This window comes from Ipomoea nil, unplaced genomic scaffold (genome assembly GCF_001879475.1).
Source record: "Ipomoea nil cultivar Tokyo-kokei standard unplaced genomic scaffold, Asagao_1.1 scaffold1936, whole genome shotgun sequence".
Lineage (NCBI taxonomy): Eukaryota > Viridiplantae > Streptophyta > Magnoliopsida > Solanales > Convolvulaceae > Ipomoea > Ipomoea nil.
Window position 1 is genome coordinate 2,110,080 of NW_017618364.1, and position 20,163 is coordinate 2,130,242.

Genomic DNA, 20,163 nt, shown 5'->3' on the forward strand with positions numbered 1-20,163 from the left:
TAATGAGGCAAGTTCTAGCAAAACACCCATGACCGGAATCTCACATAAGCCTTCACTAGCAATGCATAACACAAGATCAAGAATTAATCCAATTATTAAGTGGTTAACAAAGCTATTGGCAAGGGAATATATCAAATATGTATTACACCTCGAATCATCCATCACAAATTGAGATGCAGCGAGCACCACTAAAACAAACCACAAATCAACAAGAGAGAGTAATTGTAACTGCATGCTAAGACAAGTAACTTATTCACCAAAAATAGCATATGAGTCATCCAAGCAAAAGCAAAAATTTTAAAAATTTAGAAATATCCCCAAATTAACGATTCCTCCCCCTCACACTTAAACTTTGCATCGTCCCTGATGCAACATAAAAGAAAAGTAGAACAAGAGAAAAGAGAAAACTAATAATCACGAACTAGAAAGCAATAAAACTTAATAAAACGAATCTAGAAAGCAATAAAATTAAACTAGAAAGCAATAAATATGAAATAAATAAAAGATAACATGGGGTGCCTCCCATGAAGCGCTAAGTTTAACGTCGCTAGCTCGACCTAACCTGGTTATGGAGTGCTCATCCTGGTTGATCCACGAGTTTGATCGCATCACCCCATAGACTCTTCAAATGCAAATACTCATCATGTGTCACCTTGAGAGTAGGGTCGATGTGCAAAATTGACTTGCATTCAATGATTTTTGGCTCATCAAGAACATTAAATTCCACCTTTTCCTCCCCAAAGTCAAAAATCATGGACCCTTTCCTTGCATCAATCATTGCTCCAATAGTGGCTAGGAAGGGTCTCCCCAAAATGAGTGGAACGTCTAGGTTCCTTCGGACATCTATCACAATAAAATCACAAGGCACAAAATACTTGTCCACACGAACTGGGACATCTTCAAGAATTCCAATAGGCTTTACGATGGATCTATCCGCCATTTCTAAGGTGAATTGGATTGGTTTTGGTTCTCCCAACCCTAACCCTTGACAAAGAGTAAGAGGCATAACACTCACACTGGCTCCTAAATCACAAAGGGATCCCTTTAAAGGTCGGCCTCCAATCACACAAGGAATTGTGAACTTCCCCGGATCTCTATGCTTAGGTATATTCCTCCCAATTCCCGGGGTCAACGCTTGATACTCTTGTGCCACAGCTACCATCTCTCGTTCCCCATATTTCTTTTTCTTAGCTAGAATCTCTTTCAAAAATTTTCCATAAGAGGGAACTTGTGAAAGCAAATCAAGTAAGGGAACTGAAACTTTCAAACTCTCAACAATCTCCAAAAACTTTTTCCACCTACTTTCCTTTGTTGTTTCAAGATTTTGAGGAAAAGGCAATGGGGGTACATACCTTCTCACAGGTTTCTCTACTTCCTTTTGAACTTGTGGATTATTTTGCACAGCAATTGGCTCATCTTCTATACCATCAAGTATCTCTTCAATCTTCTCCTCAACTGTCTTTTTAGGAATTGATGCTTTGATTGGAAGAGGTGGCTCTTCAAGTACTTTGCCACTCCTTGTAACAATTGCATTTACATGCTCCCTTGGATTTTCAGGCATAGCTGGCAACTTCCCTGTGACTTTAGTACTTGATATAGAAGGTTGATTTGCTAATTGCTTTTCAACCATATTTTGGCGAGCATCCATTTTATCCATCCTTTCTGTAATCTCTAACTGACCTTTAATCAATTTTTCCAAAAAAACTTCCGTATTCGATTGTGGTGGGGCCTCTGAAACGGAAAATTTAGATTGAACTTGAGTACCTTGAAAATCCAGAGGACCTCTATTAACAAAGTGCTGAGGGTTGGCAGCTCCCACTGGGTTGCTCCATGAAAAGCCGGGATGGTTCCTTGAATTATTAGGATGATAGGTCCCTTGAGGTTGGAAAGACTGTTGATGAGGCCTATTATATCCCAACATATTAACTTGCTCCATAGAGGTTTGGGAATTTAACTCGTCGACACAATCCCCTGACTTGTGTCCACCACCACAAAGTTCACACATCAAAACTCGACCAAGAGTAGGAGGGTTAGAAACATGACTCACATTGTGATTTTGGATGGTGATTTGGGCAAGTTTTTGAACCAAGGAGACCACATTATCCAACTTTGTTGACAAATCGGCTAATTGCCCCGCATCATGAATTCCTCCTACAAGCTTTTGTGGAGACCTCTCTGTGTACCAAGTAGATCCATTCATAGCAATTTTCTCCAATAATTCCTCGGCTTGTGTTGGCTCTAGAATCGTGAACGAACCACCCGAAGAAGCATCCACCAAAATCCTAGAATTATCAAGCAATCCTTCATAGAAAGACATAATCAAATCCCAACTTTGAAATCCATGGTGTGGACATTGCCTCTTCAATTCCTTAAATCTCTCCCAAGACTCAGTGAGGGACTCAGTTGCCAGTTGCTTAAAGTTTTGAATTTCCCTTCTCATCCTTTGAGTTTTGGAGATATGATAGAACTTCTTCAAAAATTCTCCATGTAATTTGTCCCAAGTGTCAAAATGGTTATCTGGATGAGAGGATAACCAATCTTCAGCCCTGTCCTTCAGTGTAAAGGGAAAAAACCTAAGTCTGACAGCATCTTGAGTGACTCCATTTATCTTGAAAGTGCCACAAAGTCGTAGGAACTTGGTGGCGTGAGCATTGGGATCTTCCGTGGGCATCCCTCCAAATCGATCTGCCGCAGCCATGCTGAGTATGGCCGGATTGATCGCAAAGTTATTGGCCTCCACATTTGGAATATTGATGCTACCATGCTCCTCAACATCCGGAGCAAGGTAGTCAGACATTGATCTCCCTTCAGCTTGGTTTTCTTGTACCTGTGCCATCCTAGTTTGTTTCCTAAGAAACTTGGCTCTTTTCTCAATCTCAAGATTCAAAGGTAATAATCCTTCTTTCCCAAGAGATCGTGTATGCATAAAAAGCCAAGTTCTTAGATTCAAAGCAAAATCACACTCAAGAACAAGGAACTTGTTATGGATTAGCAAATAAAATAAATAAATAAAAAATGGACCAGACTCCTAAAGTAAGACTTTCACTAATGTCAGTACGTAACGCCACCTCCCTGTCAACGGCGCCAATTTGATTGCTGTAATTTGGGGCAAACAAATAATACCCGGAGTATTCGGGTTGTCGAACCACAGAGAGGTGGGGTACTAATCACTAGCTACTAGGTTACTCATATGAAACTAGTCCGAACAAAACTTGAAGGTTGATTGATTGCATAAAATAACAAGCAGAATATAATATGTAGCAAGGTTTTGTAGACAATAGAGCAAAATATGAATCTTGGGATCACAATGTTTAATCACCTAGTGCCAATTAACGTTTGTAATATTTGGTTTGGAATTAAGATTTGTATGGGAATGCAAAGTGGAATCGAATTACTCCCGTAATCTCTATTCCTAGTGAATTTCCACTCCCATGGCTTAAACACCCAATAAGATCAAAGATCAGCATTCAATTATTCCTAATTACTACCATCTCCCGATGAGCAATAATCTAGAATAAACTTCCCCTAATAAGTTCCCCTTTCCCAAGGACCAACCATTAGTTGGAATCGTGTGTGCCCTAATTTATGCCCCAACTCCCATTGGTGACACAAACATGACTGTGAAGCTAGTAATTTAGGCCTTTAACTACCAACAACAACAGATTAAAACAAGATTGCAACACAAATCATAAAACCAAACATAAATATATTAAGAAATTAACGAACTAGGCACATAGGTTCATAAACAAATTCACCCAAAAATCCTTAAAGAATTTAGCCGAGCATGGATAAATTATACATAGCAAATATGAATAAAGGATTACAAATCATCAAAAGAGTACAAGAATTAACCAAGCGATTCTCCCAAATCTCCTTGGCTTCCTCCTTGCTTCCAAAGACAACTTGAGCCTCTTGATTTCTCTCTTTCTTGTCTACAAAGAACTCTAAAAATCTCTCGATCTCTTATTAGGGTTGAGGAAGGAGGGATTTTATAGTGGGTACAAAGTTGAGATGAAATAGGAATCTTGTACAAAATTGGACTCAAATGATTTAATTTAGAAATTGTCGCCATTTTAATTAGGAAACATGTTACCAAATTATATTAAAGAATGAAATCTTGTAGCTTTGAGACTTGCGCCACCTTAGGAATATAAATGTTGTATTAGGTTGCATGGAAGTCAACGCCCCATTCTTTAATTCAGCGCCTTCGCTCGACGCGTCGAGCTGAGCCTCGACGCGTCGAGACCAGCAGGTCCCGATCACCAAATTTTCTGGAAATTTTCGACGCGTCGAGTACTCTAGGCCCCGAACTTGTCCAAAATTGCTCCAAACTCATCCTTGAACTTCCCTTGCTCATAGAATTGACCTACAATGGTTCAAAAACACTAACAAACACCGTAAAACATTCAAAACAAGTGTGAACCATAATTAAATGATAATAGCAAGGAAAATATGTATTAAATAAGCAAAATTAAAGAACTTAAATACTGAGATGATTCAAAATAACTATAATAACAAGCAAAGATGTGATAACATCATGGTCAACCTATGAGCAGGAACTTTATGCTGTGGTTCGAGCTTTGAAGACATGGGCACACTATTTGCTACATGGTGAGTTTATTATATATTCTGATCATGAAGCATTGAAGTACCTTAAAAGCCAAAAACACCTGAACAAGATGCATGCACGATGGGCTTCTTTCCTTGAACAATTCACTTTTATTATTAAACACATGCAAGTCTGGTACTTCTAATAAAGTTGCAGATGCCCTTAGTAGAAAAAGAAACTTGCTAACTACTATGCAGGGAGAACTTATTGGGTTTGAAGAATTGAAATCACTTTATGAGATAGATGGAGATTTCAGTGATATTTGGAAACAAGTACAACTCTATGAACCATCCCAGGATTTTCATATTATTGATGGCTACCTTTTCAAGGGTGGGCGCTTGTGCATTCCGCGGATATCTTTGCGTGAGAAACTTATACGAGACCTACATGCTGGAGGATTGGGGGGGCATGTTGGACGTGATAAAACCATAGCCAGTGTTGAAGAACGTTTCTTTTGGCCACAATTAAAAAGAGACGTGGGTTTATTTGTTAAACGATGTCCTGTTTGCCAAGATTCTAAAGGTCATTCGCAAAATACTGGGTCATTCGCAAATATGGGAAGACTTGTCTATGGATTTTGTTCTTGGGCTGCCAAGGACCCAAAGAGATGCTGATTCAGTGTTTGTTGTGGTCGATCGTTTCTCAAAAATGGCCCACTTTCTACCATGCAAAAAGACGTCTGATGCAGTGCACATAGCAAGAATTTTTTTTCAAGAAATAGTCCGACTACATGGTGTTCCACGCTCCATAACATCAGACAAAGACTCAAAGTTTCTCTCTCATTTTTGGATGTCCCTGTGGAAGAGGTTTGATGCAAGCTTAAAGTTTAGTAGTTCAGCCCATCCACAAACAGACGGCCAGACCGAAGTCATCAATCGTTCCTTGGGTAATTTGATACGCTGTGTGTGTAACACCCCAGATTTTCAAGACATTTAAAACTTATATAAATAAGGTAACATCTCATTAAATCCCAAAGCGTAACAAAAGTGTACGGGGTGCTATGCCACACCTGGGCTAGAGAACCCAGGTGCACAGGCTGTCTAACTACTATCCTCCGAAATATAAATGCATAACATGGCACACAGGCCGAAAGGGAAACTATACTACTTCTACGCTCCAGTTCTAGCGCGCTCCAGTGCTCTAATCCTCTGTGCCTGAAAGCCAAATATATCTGTTCAGCGAGAGATGCTGGTAACCCACTCTAACGCGTTGAAATACAATACATATAGCAATATATATAGATATACGAAAACCATTTTGAGCATGAAGATATATCCTACGAACTCTAGCTTTTAAAACCGGGAATGACTCAACAGTTACGGCTAGACACCAGCAGTAGACATAGCAAGCATAAGCATTTCACAATAGATAAAGCAGTTACGACAAGGCATAAACGGTAATCATAATCCCATCATAAACAAACCCCGATACGAACCCATAGTCACATCTCAAGGCACTTATAGTCACAACTCGTCCATATCACACACATAACGCACATTGTTGGCGCCACGGGACCGATCGCACGCCCATACATGAGGGTCAGCGCATATAGCTCTGACACAGCCCCGCAACACCATGCCCCGTATCGCAATACGGGGAGGTCGATCGCAACCAACCGATGAACCGCAGCTCATCATAATGTTTGATCGCAACCAAACAGTGGACCGCAGCCCAAGAGAGTGTCATCTGACCGCAGCCAGGATAAAGGACGAACCGCAGCTCGTATAGAAACGTTTGATCGCAACGAAACGGTGGACTGCAGCCCAAGAGAATGTCATCTGACCGCAGCCAGGAATACCAATCTGACCGCAGCTCAGGATGACCAATCCGATCGCAACCGAATTGGGGTAGCACACACACATAACACATAGCAAGCACATACAACCCACGTTACACATCGGGAAGGGGGATAAAGCGTATAACAAACCTATGCGTGATCCATCACATACTAAGAATAGTCCTAAGGGGTTCATACTTCTTCCACCTAGGTCAACGGGATACCAATTCAACTAGCATGCAATATAATAGACTCATAAACCTACGAACGGTACCCGAAACATCAAACTAGACATAGGCACGACAAACCGGGTCCGTTGGGACACCACAGGGATCGGGGAAACATCAAACGGGGAAGCCGAGGTCCCGGGTGGGGTGAGATTCCAGCGGGTAGCCGGTGGGTGGGGGTCCACCCGCCGGCTGTCACTGCTCCGGGTAGCGGGTGCCCGGCGGGCAGCTGCCCGCCCGCCGGCTGCCCGCTGCCGGAGCTACCCGAGATTGCCGCGGGTAGGTGGCGGGTCCCCTACCCCCACCTACCCCCCACTGACTCTTTTCAACACTTTTCGCCCCGGGAACCGTTGTGGAACCCGAAACCATGCTTAGACACTTTTCAACGTAATTAACGACAACACATAGACAATTAACGGATCAAATACGATAGACGAACGGCACATAACCTAACATGCTTTTCTAATCATAATCAACACCCAAACATGCGATTTCCCACCCGATAATCCAAGAATCAAAGCATGCGGTACAACCTAGGGTTCTAATCACTTTTATATCAGCAAGAATACGATTCGTCTTCCAATTGCAAGATTCGGTAGGAACAACACATAATCATCAAGGATAGCAATTAATCATCAAGAACATCATAATCATCAAGAACAACACATAATCATCAAGAATCCCAATTAATCATCAAGAACATCGCAATTATCAAGAAATTCCCAATATCAAGATTATCAAGATTCCCCATGGAATCATTAAATCAACATCAATAATAATCATAGTAATTCGCCATTCACAATCATACGGGGGAAACCCTAAGGGGAAATCATAGCTATGAAAATAGGTTTTGTTGAGACATGGGTTACCTCTTAGCCTTAATTAATCCCTTGGCTATGAAGGATCTTTCTTTAAGCTTCCTTGCTTTCTTGATTTCTCCTAAGGGGATTCTTGGAGCTCTTTCTGGGGTGGTGGGGCGTTAATCTTGTGGGGGGATTCTAGGTGCCTCTTAAGTCCTCTATTTATACATTTAGGAGTCCCAATAAGGAACTAATATTATAGGCTCGCTAATTCTATTCCTTTTGGAACTAAGGATTGGGTTTAGGGGTTGGGGTTTATACATGAGGGCCCATGGACTATGGTGGGCCTTTTTCCCTAATTAATTATAATTTATTCTTTCTCTTGGGTTACTGATTAATTGATTAAATGATTTTAGGGGCCGTAACACGGGGTGTTACACTCTCCCCCCCTTACAAGGGGCTTTGTCCCCGAAGCTCGGTGTTATAGTCCACCCTTTCACCCCTAGACACCTCGTAGCTCGGCCTCCTGTTTAGGGTTGCGGCCTTACATTTGTCTTGGCTTGGGGTAGGCTGAACTTTTGATGGTGTTGTGATAGGGAAGTTTTCGGTTGTACCTCGGTTTCCTGCGCTGGAACTGGGTGCACCGCGAGTGCCCAAAGTGGCCTCGATCGCTGCTACCCTTTGGTCGAGTGCGTGTGTGGTGCGGATCAGGGATGAGAACCCTTCTTCCATGATTTGATTCTGTCGGTCGAGCTGTGCGAGTATGCGTTCGTTGACTGAACCCTCGTCTTGTCCCCTCGGGTTCCCTCCTGGCTGTGGGTGTACTGACGGGTTAGGCCCGTCTTCCTCCTCTTGTCCTTCATCTTCTTCCGTGCCTCCGCAATCTTGCATGGCCCGCTTGAGCTTTTTGTTGGAGATGTCCAACCGATCAACCAATTCCCTACGTTCCTCATCGGGTTTTTGGCAAACTTCTTCGAGGGTGAGATAGTGCCCTCCTTCGATGTAGTAGATGTCGTTGCGGCGGAGGTTTTGGGCATTGAAAACCATGCCATTGGCGGTCTTGACTTCGGTGTGGCTTAGGTCTACCCCCTTTTTCTCCATGATCCAACTTAGGATCATCCCGTAAGGTAGGCTAAGCCGGTTGTTTGTTTTGCAGAACTCTATGTGCTTTAGCATGAGTGCCGGCAGGTTGAACTTGATTTTATGTTTTAGGAGATACGCAAAGGTGCACTCCAAGCTCCCCACATCCTTGCTCTTGTTATTGGTGGGCAAGAGGCTATCGGTTATAATCATGACCAATATCTTTTGCTCCGCCGATAGCCACTTTCGGTTGGGTCGAGTGGCCGAGGTGAACCCGTCTTCTTTCCCGAGTAAGTACCCGAGATAGTCTTAGTATCCCGTAGTTTGGGTATCAATCCACCCCTTTCGTTCATAGTTAGACACACCCGTGGTGGTCAATTTCAAGAGCTTGGCTAACCGGCCTTCGGAAAGCACAATTTCCTTGCCACGGACCTTGGTGGTCACTTCTACTTTGTCGCCCCGTTTGGTGGCCACAAGGTGTTGGTAGAATTCTTTCACCAATTCGGGGTATGTGTCCCCTTTGATGGCGAGGTAAGTATCTAAAAGCCCTTGGTGTTTGAGCATATCGACCAATTCCGGAGAGAATTGGTCGGGTTCAAGACTTTTACCTCCGATCACGGTGTAATCGGCGTTGTTCCATTCCGGGGTGCGGATTCTGAGGGGCTTCTTCGGCATGCTTGGTGGTGGTGTTTTCCGGTGATGTTTCCGGCGAGACGACGGTGGTTTTTCCGGCGAGTTTTCCGGCAGGTTCTCCGGCGAGCCCTTTTCCGGCGACGTGCTCCTCTCGAGGGCGGCGACGGCGGGGCGGGGGTTTAGGTGGTGGCTCGGTGGAAGGTGAGACGGTGTGGGGGTGGCGTATGTGGCGTGCGGCAGTGGGCGGCGTCCGGGTAGGCGACGGGCGGTGTTGGCGTCGAGGCTCCTCCGGGCGGCAGCGGCGGCGTGCGATGCGGTGGTGCGGGGCTGGCGGACGACGGCGGGGGACTGTTGGTGGTGGCGTCGGGTGGGTCGCCGTTCTCCTTGGGCGTGATGGCGGGGTGAGTGAGAGGGGAGAAGGGAAGGTGTGGGGAAGAAGAAAAGGAAGGAGGAAGAAGAAGGGTTTTTGATTTGGGGGTTTTGTGGGTTTTAGGGACTTGGAGGGATTTAACAAGGGGTTATCCCCCTTAGGGTTTCAAGAAACACACATGGGTTAGTGGTTAAGAACTTAGCCTTATAAGTGGGAGGTCTAGAGTTTAATTCCCATTGGTAACATTAGGCATTTCTTGGTGGTGTGGCCCTCCTTTGTCTTTTTCCTTATTTTGTCTTTTAGTGGGGGAGGGTTGGGGTTGATGGTTTAACTTGTGTTTTACTCTCGTAGTGGAATCGGAATTTGAACGAAAGGAATCTTTATTCATAATACTTTCTAAGTAGTTAAGCTAAGTAGACATAATGCTCTCGAAGTAATTAAACTAAATAAGTGGTCTATACGATACAGGGGGCGGTTACAAGGGGGTGATGGCTTAACCAAGACAGAATTCGCTTTCGGGGTTTTCTTCGGCGGGGTCCGTATGGTCCTCGTCTTCAGGGTTTGGGTTTTCCCCTTCTAGGCCTTCTTCGTTTCCGAGGTCGGCTTGCGTTTGGCTCATGACGAATACTTTTCCGGGAGCGCCGTAGCCCCCTTGGTGACCGGTACCCCCATGTTGGCCCGTGGTGGTGGGACGCGGTCTTTGGGGCCGAGTGCATTGGAAGGCCTTCTGTCCTTCCTCCCCGCAGTTGAAGCATCGCCAGGGGTTGCATGTGCAGTCCTTGCCTCTGTGACTTTTGTTGCATCTCGGGCAAGGAAAGTTTCTTGGGTTCGCTTCGTTGCTTCCCGGGGGCGGTCTTGGGTTAGTCGGGTTGTTTGATCTTGTGCCGATGTCGTTCCTTGTTCTTTTCATCAGTGGTGCCCCACTCCCGGTGTTCCTTCTTCGCATTTGTTCCTGAGCTCCGCGTTGAAGTAGTTGGATCCGATAGAGGTTCGCGGCACTGACGTAAGCCTCGTTGAGGGTCCGGGGCCTACTTACTACTAGCGCCTTCCGGGCTTCGAAGTTGAGGCCCAATACGAATTTTTCTACCTTGGTCACCTCGGTGGGGACAAGTTCGAGTGCGAAGCGCGCCAGTTCGAGGAATCGTTTATGGTACTCCACGACGGTGCCCGTTCCTTGCTTTAGATGGAGGAACTCTTCATACATGGATGCTTTTATGTGGGTTGGGTAGAACCGTTCACGTAATCGTGCCTTGAGGCTTTCCCAGTTGAACCCTGGTTCTTGTCGATGGGTGGGTCCTTCGTGGATCCACCAGAGGTCGGCCTCGTGTCTGAAGTAGAACGAGGCTATTTCTACACGACGCTCCTCTGGGCATTCTACTACCCCTAGAATCTTGTCAAGAGTCCGAATCCATTCTTCCAGGACTGCGGGGTCCTCCTCTCCGAAGAACGTGGGTGGTCGGTGATTCGAGACTTGTCGAGCGACGTCAGAGTTTGTATTGACCGGAGGCGGTAGGGGTATGGCGTTGCGAAGGGCCGCGTCGCTTAACGCCTGCGCGACTTGTATTAGTTGCTGTAGGGTTTGGGTCAAGGGGTCGTTGGTGGCGGGTTCCGGAGTCCTTGATTGCCTTCTGTTCGGTGCCATGATATCGTCTTTCTGGTCAGTGTTTATAAGAATGTTAAGTTAGAGTTCGACGCACTTCTGGTGAAGTGATAAGTGGGGAAGGGTTTTAGAATGGGGAAGGGCAACGTGTATGGAAGTTATGTGTAGGTTTCACAATCTTACCGCGCGTCCTAAGATTCCTGAGTCCTATGTTCCTAGGTACTTAGAGCTCAAGCCTAATGTCCTAAAGTCCGGTCTTAAGAGTCTTTTCCTAGGGTCAAACTTAGGCTCTGATACCAACTGTAACACCCCAGATTTTCAAGACATTTAAAACTTATATAAATAAGGTAACATCTCATTAAATCCCAAAGCGTAACATAAGTGTACGGGGTGCTATGCCACACCTGGGCTAGAGAACCCAGGTGCACAGGCTGTCTAACTACTATCCTCCGAAATATAAATGCATAACATGGCACGCAGGCCGAAAGGGAAACTATACTACTTCTACGCTCCAGTTCTAGCGCGCTCCAGTGCTCTAATCCTCTGTGCCTGAAAGCCAAATATATCTGTTCAGCGAGAGATGCTGGTAACCCACTCTAACGCGTTGAAATACAATACATATAGCAATATATATAGATATACGAAAACCATTTTGAGCATGAAGATATATCCTACGAACTCTAGCTTTTAAAACCGGGAATGACTAAACAGTTAAGGCTAGACACCAGCAGTAGACATAGCAAGCATAAGCATTTCACAATAGATAAAGCAGTTACGACAAGGCATAAACGGTAATCATAATCCCATCATAAACAAACCCCGATACGAACCCATAGTCACATCTCAAGGCACTTATAGTCACAACTCGTCCATATCACACACATAACGCACATTGTTGGCGCCACGGGACCGATCGCATGCCCATACATGAGGGTCAGCGCATATAGCTCTGACACAGCCCCGCAGCACCATGCCCCGTATCGCAACACGGGGAGGTCGATCGCAACCGACCGATGAACCGCAGCTCATCATAATGTTTGATCGCAACCAAACAGTGGACCGCAGCCCAAGAGAGTGTCATCTGACCGCAGCCAGGATAAAGGACGAACCGCAGCTCGTATAGAAACGTTTGATCGCAACCAAACGGTGGACCGCAGCCCAAGAGAATGTCATCTGACCGCAGCCAGGAATACCAATCTGACCGCAGCCAGCTTCTGAACCGCAGCTCAGGATGACCAATCCGATCGCAACCGAATTGGGGTAGCACACACACATAACACATAGCAAGCACATACAACCCACGTTACACATCGGGAAGGGGGATAAAGCGTATAACAAACCTATGCATGATCCATCACATACTAAGAATAGTCCTAAGGGGTTCATACTTCTTCCACCTAGGTCAACAAGATACCAATTCAACTAGCATGCAATATAATAGACTCATAAACCTACGAACGGTACCCGAAACATCAAACTAGACATAGGCACGACAAACGGGGTCCGTTGGGACACCACAGGGATCGGGGAAACATCAAACGGGGAAGCCGAGGTCCCGGGTGGGGTGAGATTCCAGCGGGTAGCCGGTGGGTGGGGGTCCACCCGCCGGCTGTCACTGTTCCGGGCAGCGGGTGCCCGGCGGGCAGCTGCCCGCCCGCCGGCTGCCCGCTGCCGGAGCTACCCGAGATTGCCGCGGGTAGGTGGCGGGTCCCCTACCCCCACCTACCCCCCACTGACTCTTTTCATCACTTTTCGCCCCGGGAACCGTTGTGGAACCCGAAACCATGCTTAGACACTTTTCAATGTAATTAACGACAACACATAGACAATTAACGGATCAAATACGATAGACGAACGGCACATAACCTAACATGCTTTTCTAATCATAATCAACACCCAAACATGCGATTTCCCACCCGATAATCCAAGAATCAAAGCATGCGGTACAACCTAGGGTTCTAATCACTTTTATATCAGCAAGAATACGATTCGTCTTCCAATTGCAAGATTCGGTAGGAACAACACATAATCATCAAGGATAGCAATTAATCATCAAGAACATCATAATCATCAAGAACAACACATAATCATCAAGAATCCCAATTAATCATCAAGAACATCGCAATTATCAAGAAATTCCCAATATCAAGATTATCAAGATTCCCCATGGAATCATTAAATCAACATCAATAATAATCATAGTAATTCGCCATTCACAATCATACGGGGGAAACCCTAAGGGGAAATCATAGCTATGAAAATAGGTTTTGTTGAGACATGGGTTACCTCTTAGCCTTAATTAATCCCTTGGCTATGAAGGATCTTTCTTTAAGCTTCCTTGCTTTCTTGATTTCTCCTAAGGGGATTCTTGGAGCTCTTTCTGGGGTGGTGGGGCGTTAATCTTGTGGGGGGATTCTAGGTGCCTCTTAAGTCCTCTATTTATACATTTAGGAGTCCCAATAAGGAACTAATATTATAGGCTCGCTAATTCTATTCCTTTTGGAACTAAGGATTGGGTTTAGGGGTTGGGGTTTATACATGAGGGCCCATGGACTATGGTGGGCCTTTTTCCCTAATTAATTATAATTTATTCTTTCTCTTGGGTTACTGATTAAATGATTTTAGGGGCCGTAACACGGGGTGTTACAGTGTGTGTAGTGGAAATGTCAAACAAGGGGATTTTGCTTTGGCACAAGCAGAGTTTGCATACAATAGTTCTCTCCATACTTCAATTGGACGTACTCCCTTTTCAGTCGTTTACACAAAGGTGCCTAATCATGCTGTGGATCTCCTTCAACTGCCTAGGCCAAAACAAGGTCACAACAATGCTGAAGCTTTGGCTGAACAGATTACAACCATCCAGGAAGAAGTCAAGGCCAAATTGGAATCTTCCAATGCTAAGTATAAAGCAGCTGCAGATAGGAAACGCAAGAAGCAAGTCTTTAATATTGGAGACAATGTTATGGTTTATCTTCGCAAAGAACGCTTCCCTACTGGCACTTTTCATAAATTGAGTCCAAAGAAGTATGGCCCATACAAAATTACACAGAAAATTAATGATAACGCATATATCATCGACTTGCCGAATGAATGGAAAATTTCTAGGACTTTCAACGTGGCAGATATTTTCAAGTTTCATGCTAATGATACTCCGTTGTACCCGAGTGTTGTTAACTCGAGGTTGAGTTCTCTTTCGGTGGGGGAAAATGATGAAGGACAGCAAATATAAATTCCTCGGGGAGATGAACGAGCATGCATGGGAAAGATGAACAAGAATGTATTGGAACTTTCTTTTATATTAATGTGTCTATCTTGAGCCTTGTTATATTTACCTCTGTCATTTATGTAGCTAAGTACTTATGTTTTGTATATATATCCTCTTTCTGTTAGCAGTAACAGCATAGAGAGATATATTAACCTTCTTAAGTTTGTTTCAATTCAAAGCTCTTTCGTTATCTTCCTTTTGGCTTGCGTTGTCCTGTATCAAGAACGAAATCCCTAAGTTTACCGTTGAAACCAAGAATACACGTTGCCGGACGCGAACTCGGTGGTTTCCACCTTTGACTGCTGGTTCGGGCTAGAGTTGTGCCCACGTTTGCGTTCATCTATAAAGGTTACAAAATATTTGTCGAACATTGCAAGAAGTTGAGAGAAACAAAGGGAATGATCATAAAAATGTTACCAGAATTGGAACCATACGCTGTGAAAGCATTGGAATCCCACCCGAATTTTCCCCTGGTTTACACTTTACACCGTCGGACCGATGCTCGAACCTCAAAAGGAGTACGCAGGGAAGGAAGACATCACCAACCGACTCTCGGAGCAGTACAACATGAAAATGAAATCTGTGATGTTAGTCTTGTCTTCAATCCTCCTTAGTTGTGTTTTGATCAGCCATTGTTGCATCCATATGTTACTTAGCTTCAATGAGACATAGACAGGAGAGCAATTAAACTCGGAACAGAGAACTTGAGTTTTGAGTTTGAGTTTTTTTTTCTCTTATTAACTTGTTTTCTGCCACTGGTAACAACGTTGACTGCAGATCAGAATAGTGGAACTTCAACCCCCTTAGAGCATCCACATTAGTTGGGAAGAATATGGGGATAATGTAAGAGTGATTAGGAGAGAGAATGTGGGGAAGGGAGAAAAAAAAAATAAAAAACCAAAATTAAAAAACAAACGAAAAAATAAAAAAAATAAAAAAAATAAAAAAAATAAAAACCTGTCAGGCGCGCCTGACGCACCCGTGTGGGCGGGCTGCTGTGCGCGTCAGCCCTTTTTTCTTTTCTTTCTCTTTCTTCTTTTTCTGTCATTCTCCCTTCATTTGCAGAATGAATATCTCCACAATTATCCCCACCCCACATTTGTTATTATCTCCATTGAGAAGAATTAATACTGAAATCTCCCCATAATATGCACAAGTGTGGATGCTCTTATTAGTCGCTGCTTTCCCGCCAAAACAATGACGTGGCAGTACATGGAATGCTTGAATCCTTACTTTCGAGAGCAGGACCGATTTTTAGATTTTGATAGCCCCGCTCTGGTAAATAAATGAGATCCTACTAAAATCACAATCTTTAAAATCAATACCGTATTTTGTAATAATAATAATAATAATAATAATAATAATAATAATAATAATAATAATAATAATAATAATAATAATAATAATAATGTGGTAAAATGTTGATGTGCGCAAATAAAAAAAAAAACAAAAAACATATTATGTAATAATAATAATAATAATAATAATAATAATAATAATAATAATAATAGTGGTGTGCGCAAACTCGCAATGCAAAAAGGATTTTTAAAAAAAAAAGGGAAGAAAAAACAAAAAACATATTATGAAATAAATTACAAGTATAACAATAATAGTAATAATAATAATTAAAAAAAAGTGAGATTCAAAGTTAGAGCAACAAGTTTTTATTTCCAAACTAGCTAGGTACAAATTAAATATTGGACCTAAGTTTCGAACCTCTGACCTCCAAATTAAAATATAATAAACACATGTTCTTACCATTCCTCTATAAAGCATTTTAAATTTAATTAAAAACTTTTAGTTTTTATTTCTAAACTAGCTAGGTAAAAATTAAATATTGAACCCTCTAAAATTTGGGGGCCCTCTAAAATATGGGGGCCCTGTGCGGTAGCCCAGCTTGCACAGCCTAAAATCCGGCCCTGTTCGAGAGCCAACTGCAGCTTATAATATGAATCCGCAAGTTTAATTTTGTTAATCATATATACTTTATGAGACTCAATTATTTTTTGCTACATTTTAAAAGCATGATTGACAACATCTAAAAAATAAAACAAATCTTATTTAAGAAATAATTTTAAGATATAATTAGTTTATTCATAAATAATACGGAGTATGAAACAATCTTGCTCTTAACATATGCAAACCACCGCTCACGTAAAAACTGTAAATTGATCTTAACGATTGTAAAGTGTACTGATCAATACTATATGTAAAGTGCATTTCTCTTAAGTATACTTTTACGTACATATCATCCAATAATGCACTTTGTAATTATTCAAGATGCACATACTTTCAAAGTTTGAAATATTGAAATTGATGGAATTGCAGGAAGTCTCTGACTACTTCAAAATATGTAAAGTATAGTAGGTGTAGAGGATGGATGGAAATTTGCATCGATCCACTCTCACACTTCTTGTTGTGTCTTCTCCTACTCCACACTTGTTCTGCAGTCCAATCATTGCAGGATCTTGGGAGATGTTTTCATGGGGCGTTATCACACAGTGATTATAAGTCCTCTTTTTGTGTAGCGTGGAAATCCAAATCAGAAGATTGTGAAAAGGAAATACAGGAATGGCAGAAAGAGATATCCGCTGCAACAACAACCATTAGCTCGAGGGACCTTGGGTAGTATTAACTCTAATCATTTTCTTTTGAGTTCACTAGGGATGCTAAGCAAATATTGTAGGCAGTCGCCTTATTTGCATCTATACTTGCCTTTATATGTTTGTTAGGAACTTCTGAAAAAGATAGCTCCTAGATGGATTAATGAAGAAGGACCCTGAAGCTGATAAAGCTTTTGGCTGGGTACTCTTTGTCTTGCAAGAGGTAAAGTAGTCCCAAGTGTTTGTTTTCTTGTTGTTTGTGTGAATTTCAGCTTTTAGGCCTTAGTTTTACATTGATTTTGGGTATTGAACTTCTGTGATTGTTTGGATTCCCAGGACATTTTTCTTGCTTTGAGCATGAGGATATGTTATGTGGTTGATAAAGGTTATCACAATATTACATCTTTAAGTAATTTATTTTAATTGTTAACATTTAGAATTTGTAGTTTATTTGTAGTAAAATGTTATTAGAATTGAAATTTTAGATTGGTGTGTTTTAGTTGATAGAATTGGTGTGTAGTATACATCTTAAATTGATTAATGTTGAAATATATTATTTAAGAGTTATGCTGGGATGTACAGGAAAATATTGGTAGTTTTATAAAAAAAAAATGTTTTTTTAAAATTTTTTTTACTATACGCGTCCAAAGTTCAGATACTTTGGACGCGTATAGTATTTTTTTAAAAATAAATAAACACTGAACTTTGGACGCGAATAATCATTTTGCGCGTCCAAAGCTACTTTGGACGCTGATTGTTTATACAATCAGCGTCCCCGACATCTGCGTCCCAGCTACTTTGAATGCGAATTAGCCTTAACTTTGGACGCGAATGATTGTTTCTGTACTAGTGTACACAGCTTCCCGCGGGCCTTACAATGGAACTTTTTGTAGTTCCGCAGGATCTGATCACAATATCCCTGTATGTGGCAACTTAGCAAGAAAGAAACTCTCAAGTGCTTGCAAAAAACCAAGCATTTCAAATCCAGCTCTATAATAATCACTTACAAACAAGAATGGTTGATGAAACTGATAACAAATTATGAAGGACACAAATTCAAAAATATGAACCTGTAAGCTATACTATACTCCCCAACTTGCGATCCTCATGAGGAGTTAACAAATTGGAGAGAGAAGGTTTGAGATCATCTGCAAATGAGGAGTTATTTCAGAAATGTGAGACCCATTGAAAAAAAAATTCCACCCCGCCAGTGCTTGCGTGAGCGTCACCACCGCACCCAGCGGGCGCATAAGGCGTGTCTGACAGTTATTACGTTATTATTATTATTATTTTTTAAAATTAGTTTTGCTTTATGTTTTTCCTCTCTCATCCCATATATATTCTCTTTTCTAATCACACTTACAAAAACTGCTCAAAAACCACAAAAAAAAATAATAATAATGATCAACCATTGTGGATGCTTTTAGTTTAGGTTGGAAAATACTACGTGTACTCCCACACACACAAAACTTTGATGTAGACACTTGTATTGGGACCCACATGAAAAAAATAGCAAAAATGCTACATGTACTCTCAAAAACATACTCCGTACTTTTACTCCCACTTGTGTTCAAATTTGATTGGAGGAAGAAAAAAAAGAAATGAATAAACATCATGGCCCCCTATAAAATTGAGCAATCAAAGCATGCCAAATCATAGGGGTACAAAATGGGAGTAGAAAATGGGAGTACATGTGAATTACTCAAAAAATAGTTTATCAGAATCCGCCACATCAGGGAGTAAAATTTAAGGAGTAAAATTAAAGAATACATGTAGTAGAACTCGTTTAGGTTTTTCTTAATTTTTGTGAACCCACTATTTTACTCCACTATATTTTAATTATTTCTTTATTTATTATCATTATAAAATTATAATTACAATTATTATTTTTATTATATTTAAAAATTTAAATTAAACAAATCAAAATTAATATAAAATTTTAATTATAAATGTTTTAACCAAAAAAAAATGAAGATGTTAAATTAGGCGGGCGTTGCTATATAACGACCACAAAAGAAAATACAAACCCATTTCAGAGTGGTCACCACTCTAAAGCGCCGCAGCGGCCACGTGGGAAGCACACTCCCGATGGGGCACGCTGCGCTCCTGACACTGGTGTGGCCACACCCATGGCCAGAAATGCAGGGCACACTGCCCAGTGGTCACGTACGGTTGATTCTGTGCACTGTGTTCACCTTCTAGGCAATTGTTTGTCCTCAAAATCTTTGAATTAACGTTTGTGATCTTCATCAAAGTTGTAGCCCTTCAAGTTAGCTTTCCAATGACATAACACTCACTTGATTTGGACATTCCTATGCAGAGATATGACCAAAATATCGAACAGTGGACAGTTTGTATCGGAATTTCAACTTCTTGCTCTTTTGCTCCACTTTTGCCTTTGTTTGTCCAAATGACCAAGACCACTAAACATAACATAATTTGTCTCTCTAAAAGGTGTTGCTCCAATCTTCATATAGCTTCTCAATTGCTCCCATTTGACTCTAAATGCATCTGAAATGTCCAAAAAATCATTCAATTCATCTAATTTATCAAGAATTATACAAACACACAAATGAATCAAATGAGGGATACTTTGCGCAAAATTATAACAAATAACAAGGAAAATAAACTTAAATGCAAGGTAAAAATATGAACATTTTAGCACTTATCAGGTGTTCCTCTCTTTCAGAAGCCAGGGAGGGTTCGAGGCGCCACAAATACATCAAATCGCAACGGTGCTTGAGAGGAGCGGCCACAGGTTCTTATGGTTCATCCGCCGGTCGTGGTCCTTAACCAGCTCCGAGAGAGCTAGCGACTTCACTAGTTTCGACCCGATTTTTCCGACGGGATTCGCGAAGAGGACGAGAAACAGGGAGAAGGTTTGCTAGTGGGCCGCAAGTGGTAGTTCTTGCCCATAGCGCCACGGCAGAGTTCTTATCCCACCGCGGCTGTAACTCCATTCTAAGCTTTGCATAGAACTCCATCCCCATGAATGCCTTTCTCAATCTAATTTCCTCAGCTTTCCTTAGCTCCATTATCGGCCCGAACGGTTGTACTTCAGTTAGAGATTGATCTCTTCTAAATGTTCTTCAAATTAAAGTGGAGATATATAGGAGTTTGAGGTTGGATATTGAGTCTTACTTAGTACGAAATGAAAATGAAATGAAATCTGTGAGGTTAGTCCTGTCTTCAATCCTCC

The 20,163-nt window shown here is 42.1% G+C and overlaps 1 protein-coding gene across 1 annotated transcript in view; it reads right to left on the reverse strand.

The window, feature by feature from the left end:
- The window catches only part of LOC109146702 (TMV resistance protein N-like), a 79,304-nt gene that overhangs the window by 23,785 nt on the left and 35,356 nt on the right, over positions 1-20,163 (reverse strand). The window lies entirely within an intron of this gene.